This window comes from Tamandua tetradactyla, chromosome 2 (genome assembly GCF_023851605.1).
Source record: "Tamandua tetradactyla isolate mTamTet1 chromosome 2, mTamTet1.pri, whole genome shotgun sequence".
Lineage (NCBI taxonomy): Eukaryota > Metazoa > Chordata > Mammalia > Pilosa > Myrmecophagidae > Tamandua > Tamandua tetradactyla.
Window position 1 is genome coordinate 138,297,340 of NC_135328.1, and position 5,860 is coordinate 138,303,199.

The 5,860-nt window shown below is 47.5% G+C and overlaps 1 pseudogene; it reads right to left on the reverse strand.

Annotated features, from left to right (window-relative positions):
• Positions 1–3,007: 3,007 nt before the first annotated feature.
• Positions 3,008–3,670, reverse strand: LOC143657485 (microtubule-associated protein RP/EB family member 1 pseudogene; annotated as a pseudogene).
• Between the last annotated feature and the right edge of the window lie 2,190 nt (positions 3,671–5,860).

Genomic DNA, 5,860 nt, shown 5'->3' on the forward strand with positions numbered 1-5,860 from the left:
ATCAGCTAGACTTCTACTACTGAAAGATAACTTATCTCTCTTCCTTTGGGCTCCCACCTTTAGTATTGAAGTGATAGCTCTGCTCCCCCCCCTCCTCAGCTTATGTTCTCCTATTGAAATGATAATAACACAGTCTCCTTTTCTGCTTAGAACTTCTATTCAAAATGTCATCTCCCTTTGCTAAAATCCTTAAAATCCTTGAACCACCTAAACTTGGGGACACAGATTTTGGGCCACTAGGCCATCTGCTCTCCTGCTATGCGCCCAGTAATAAACTCTGAGCGCGCTGGGCAAAAGAATCCACAGCCTTTGTCCGGTTAACAGCCACCGGGCCCTCCTCCGGCTCCTGAATTTTACCTTTCCAGAGTCTCTCTCCATCCAGACAGCCCACATGTTCTCCCAGCACGGCCCTGATTCCAAGCCGTCATCATCCGGTCTGAGAGAAGTGAACCTGTCATTCCCTAAACCATTACAATCCATCTCGGGTGCATTGTGCTCTGAAACCATTATCATCTGTTTCAAACCGAATTTATTAAGCGGGAAGAGAGTCTCAGAGACCAGCAGGCAAATTCCATTCCTCTGGTGTCTAAGGAAGACGTCGCTCAGGGCAACCTGGTTTGGATCTGAGGAGCAGGCCGAAGTTCCTCAGCCTCCTCCTTTTCCTGAGGGTGTGAGAGCAGAGGGAGTAGCCGCGACCTTGCCAAACACAGTAATGTCCAAATCCCTCAGGGTACGGCTCGCATTTTTTTGGAAGAGGGGAAGCTGAAGAGGGCCTAGGGGTGAGCCTCCCCCAAACCATTTACACTCGGGACATTCAGAAAGGGTCTTGGGGTATGTGTGCCTTGGCTAGTGTGTGTCCCACGCGGTGCTTGTGGCTGTGGTAAAGGCACATGGGGCAGCCCCAGCCCTCCAGCAGTCCACAGTTTACAAGCAAGCTCTGAGCCCCTGCTGCGGGCAGTGTGATGTGTGAGGCCCCATCCGGTGAGACTGGAAAGGGAAACGCAGCTAAGATTTGTGTTTGCCTCCAGCCCGCTGATCATTTAGGTAATGCATGCAAGTACTGACAGGAGAAGAAGGACTAAGTGTACCCAGAGTTTAGCTATACAAAATACAACAGTCTGATGAAGTGTAATGAATGGTGTAGATAGTATATTACTGTATTTGTGTTGTTTCAGGCAGAATAAGGCAAGCTCCGATGGGCAAGTAACAGGGATGTGAGCTTCTCCTTGAAGGGTAGGTAGGATTTACATTTGTGGGGGCAACCTGGGGGCCTGTCCATAGTACCTGTTCTTACCTTGAGCCCACCTGAGGGTCCTAACACTCACCTCCAATGCAGATTTTTTTTGGGTTTTTTTTTTGGTTTTTTTTCACATGGGCAGGCACCGGGAATCGAACCCGGGTCCTCTGGCATGGCAGGCAAGCGTTCTTGCCGCTGAGCCACTGTGGCCCACCCTCCAACGCAAGTTTAACCCTTGATAAATAAGGCAATTTTTGCTAAAGATTTCCCAAAGAGATGGAAGAGAAGTTTCACTTGAACCCCAAACACTGAAACCTCTACCCAAACCCCTTTTGAACATACAGCTCTGATCTGTCTCCAAGTTTCTGTCCCTACAGAGGTCCCCACAACACCAGCGACCTCCTCTTTGCTGTTCTCCAGGCTTCCAAGCCATCTTCCATTTCAGAGTCCCTTCAGCTTTCAGATTCCATTTAGCAAAAGGGAGAGCTGGGTGCCTAGGCACACCCACCTAACCCCTCAGGAAGCCCCGGCCTCATGGTATGCTTCTACGTGGAAGGACTGTTGATGCTCCAGGAAGGGGAAACAGCAAAAGCAGAGACGCGGTGGTGGCCACACAGGGAGGCCAGCAGCCGGGCTTCAGAGGAGGAGCTGGATGATAAGGCCAGCGGAGGGAGCCCAGTAAGGAGCCTGGGCTGTGGGATTTGTATTTGCCAGTTATTGCCACGTTCCTATCCTCTCTACTCCAAAGGGATTGGAGGCAGCAGTTAAGGTCGTGCCTCGATTCTCTCTGCCCCTGGTTTCAGTGTGAACATTTTTACAGCAGAGTAGCTGGATCAGTGCCACCTGGCCTTGCCCTCGCCTGCACCCACTGGCAGTCCCTTCCAGGCTCTCACCGGGCGTTGCTGGCGTGGCTAGATTTCACGCTCACCTCGACACTCCTCTCGGGTCTGTATCTCTTCCGACTGTAAGTTCCCTGTGTTCTCTTGTCGCCTGGTGCCTTCTGTGGGCGTCTAATTGTAACTGAGATACTAAGATTTAAGGGATGATTTTGATTACTGAATCATATTCTTTTTTTGCTTTCTGAGATATTGGAGTAGACAGAGGGGAGTACCTGCAATCCCTAAACTGTAATTCAGCTGCCCTGCTGTCTGAAATGAGTGTAAAAGCCCTTATCTTGTGCCTTTATCTGGTCATTTTCTTGTAGGGCAAATGCCCTAATGCTAATGAAGAATTTGAAGTCAGCCAGTAACTAGCTCAGCCCTGGACATTTTTAAATCTTATAGGCTAGACTCTACTATTGAAAGATAACTTGTCTTCCTTCCTTTTGGCTTACACTTTCAGTACTGAAGTGATAGCTCTGCCTCCCCTCCTTTCAGGTTATATTCTCCTACTGAAATGATAATGATAACACTGTCTTCTTTTCTGCTTTACACTTGCTATCTGAAATGACCTCATCTCCCCTTGCTAAAATCCTTAAAACCCTTAAACCCCCTAAACTCGGGGAGACAGATTTTGGGCCGCTAGGCCATCTGCTCTCCTACGACGCACCTAGTAATAAACTCTTTCTCTGTTTGAAACCCCAGTGTCTCAGGAATTGGTTTTTGAGTGTGACAGGCAGAAGAACCCACAGCCTTTGTCCTGTAAGATATTCACACACCATCACATGAGTGGCCAGGAGTCGTGGGCAGGAGTTAGGGTTTTCGTTTCCTCACCCATAACATGGACCAGGCCGACTCAACCATCTCCCCAATTTGAAAAGTCTAAGGATCTTTAAATAATTGTGACCTCCTTCTTCTTCTCCAAGTCTGCAATGGTAATTTTCAGCATGTTAACTTGCTGCATCATTTCAGCTGCTTCATCATCCCCACTTCCTAAACAAGGATCCTTTCCCACCACACCTGGACAAACCTTAGAAAGTTGCAGTAGTTCTCTGTGTTTAAATGGGCCTCTGTGGATCTGTACTGCAAGAGCTGAGAGATTTCTTTGGTTTATTCAGAGATTGGACAAAAAGAGGCAGAGCCACTGCCAGCACTTGACCTTCCCTAGCAGCTACAGGATCATAGTCCTCTCCATCATAGTTTGGATCAAAAAACTTCTTGAACCACTGAATGAATTAAAAATTGTCCTGATCCTTTCACTAATCTGTCCACAGGAATTATTGTCAATGCTCATTCTCTTAAAACCTGCTTATACTGTTTTGAAGTTCTGGATGTATTCATATTCTAACTTAGCTTGGAACTTCATCATTTTCAAGTCAATGGAATCAGGGAAGAGTATGACCATAAACTGACAGTAAGCAACCCTTGATTACAACTGTTCAATCTTTGTCAAATTCAACTGCAGAGACTCTGATCATGTCAGCATGCCATGAAAACTTAAGTTATCACTGGTCACTGATGTCCATAGACATTCACTGAAATCTTCTGCTCTCATTGGGGCCACAACCACTGCCTGTGATTAGCTCCAGTTTTGTCTCTGTCTCATTAAAACTGCACAACCTGCCTATTAAGTTTTTATTGCTACTATAATTGTGCAACACATTATTGACATCTCACAACTGAGGAAATCCGAATGTAAGAGGTCAGACACATCAACCCCTGTTGCCCAGTTAGAGAAAAAAACTACATTGATTCTGCAGATGGTGCTACTCTGATATTTACTTCAGGGCTCTTTCAAATATCACAAGTTACCTCCTTACACCCTTATTTTGGTGACTTAATCTCATTGTATGCTTCAACCTTCCCAAAAGACAATATTATATTGGGATGAAGGAGACAACCACTAAGTTGTACTACAACATCCAACCTAGTGGGTTTCTCATTTGTGTTCCCACCCAGGCAACTTGATCCTGTTATTGCTCCAATTGTAGGCATATTGGCCAAATGTCTACTGCCAAGGCAGACAGCAGGTAAAAATGTCATTTATGGAGGTTGGGAGGACTGGTATTTCTTATGATCCAGGGAATTAGAGCAGCTGTGTGATATCAGGGCCCAGTAAAGACACTCTGCCAGCTTGTGTTCTTGATCCAGTTTCTCTCAAAAGCTTGGCCACTGGCAGTTGTCATGTTCATCATCAGTGAGAAGGTCTCTAAAGAGCTGATGGAGTAGCATGAGATGTGATTAATAGTAATTTTGGCTGTATCTGGATCAGCTCTTATAATTGATCATGAATTGGGAAATATATTTAATTATATTTCTCATATATTTATATAAGAGAAAATACAGTGATGCAAAGAGGTAAATGATAGGTTATAAGGATTTGAAAGAGATTTCTGTGCAAATATACCAAGAAGCTTTCTCCTCAAAAAAAAAAAAAAAAAATTGTGACCTCTTCCTGGAATAGGTATCCTGACAAAAAGTAGGGAGGGAGTTTGGGAAATGGTATCTTATGGTCACTCTGGGACCCTGGGCAAGGCAATAGAAGCCTAGACCTGCAGGGCAGGTTTTTTCCTGACTACTGATGGAAACCGGAAGAAGATCCCCACCATCTCCCAAGGAACTGGGGAGTCTGGGCCGCTCCCAGTCTCCCCTGGGATCGGTACAGGAGAGGCGACCCTCTGACTGCCCCCTGCCGAGGGGAGGCAGCTGCAGGGCATGTGGGCGCCTCCCCCCAGCCTCATGGCCATGCTCCTTGCCGCCCCCAGGTGGCGCTGCAGGACCGCAGCCCTGAGGATCGCCCCCAGCGCCCTTTTATCTAAGGGCTGCATTGGTTCTTTCTAGAAGGAGGAGAGACCCGAGGCGGCTGGATTCCAGGCCTGACCTTCCAGGGCTCCAAAGCCTTCTGGAACTCTGCAAATCAATCAACTCAAAAAGCGTCTAGCATGTGCCTGCCACCTGCCGTCAGAAATGACACCACCCTGTGAGCCTGGCTGCTGGATGGAATGCACACTCTGCCAACACTGGGCTGGTCTGATCCCAGGGCCCCATCCAGCCCTGTCTCCCCTGCCCCAGTAGGGACAGCGTCCGCCGGCCTCTCTGCCCCACTCGTCTCCCGGATCCTTATCACCACCACATCCACAGACATGCCGGGCTCCGGGATGGAAACCCATGTGAGCTCCAAGCTTACAAGAACAAGCAAATAAAACATCTCTGCACAGATGCGGCCCTCTGGCTGGAAGCACAGCCCACCTCCTCCACACTACTCGAGGGAGACACCACACACACACACACACACACACACACACACACATCACATACCACAAATACCACCTGCCACACACCACACACACACACTCCACATATACATGTACCGCACACACACACACACACCGCATATACCACACACATATACCACGCACACACATGCACCACACACACACACACACACACTACATATTCATATTCACCAGACACACACCACGCACACCTTCAAACACATCACACACACTATGCACATCACACATGCATCACACTCCAAACACACACCACCTACCATATACCACACACACACAAAACACCACACACACCATGCACAGCATAACAGACCACACGCATATATGATGATCCAGCTTCAACATGAACACTTCTGGAGATGGCCCCGTTTCATAAAGCAGCCTACTTATTATCCAACAGTTCATTCTTATATCACTGTAAAATCTGCAACCTATAACTTCTACTCTCTGGT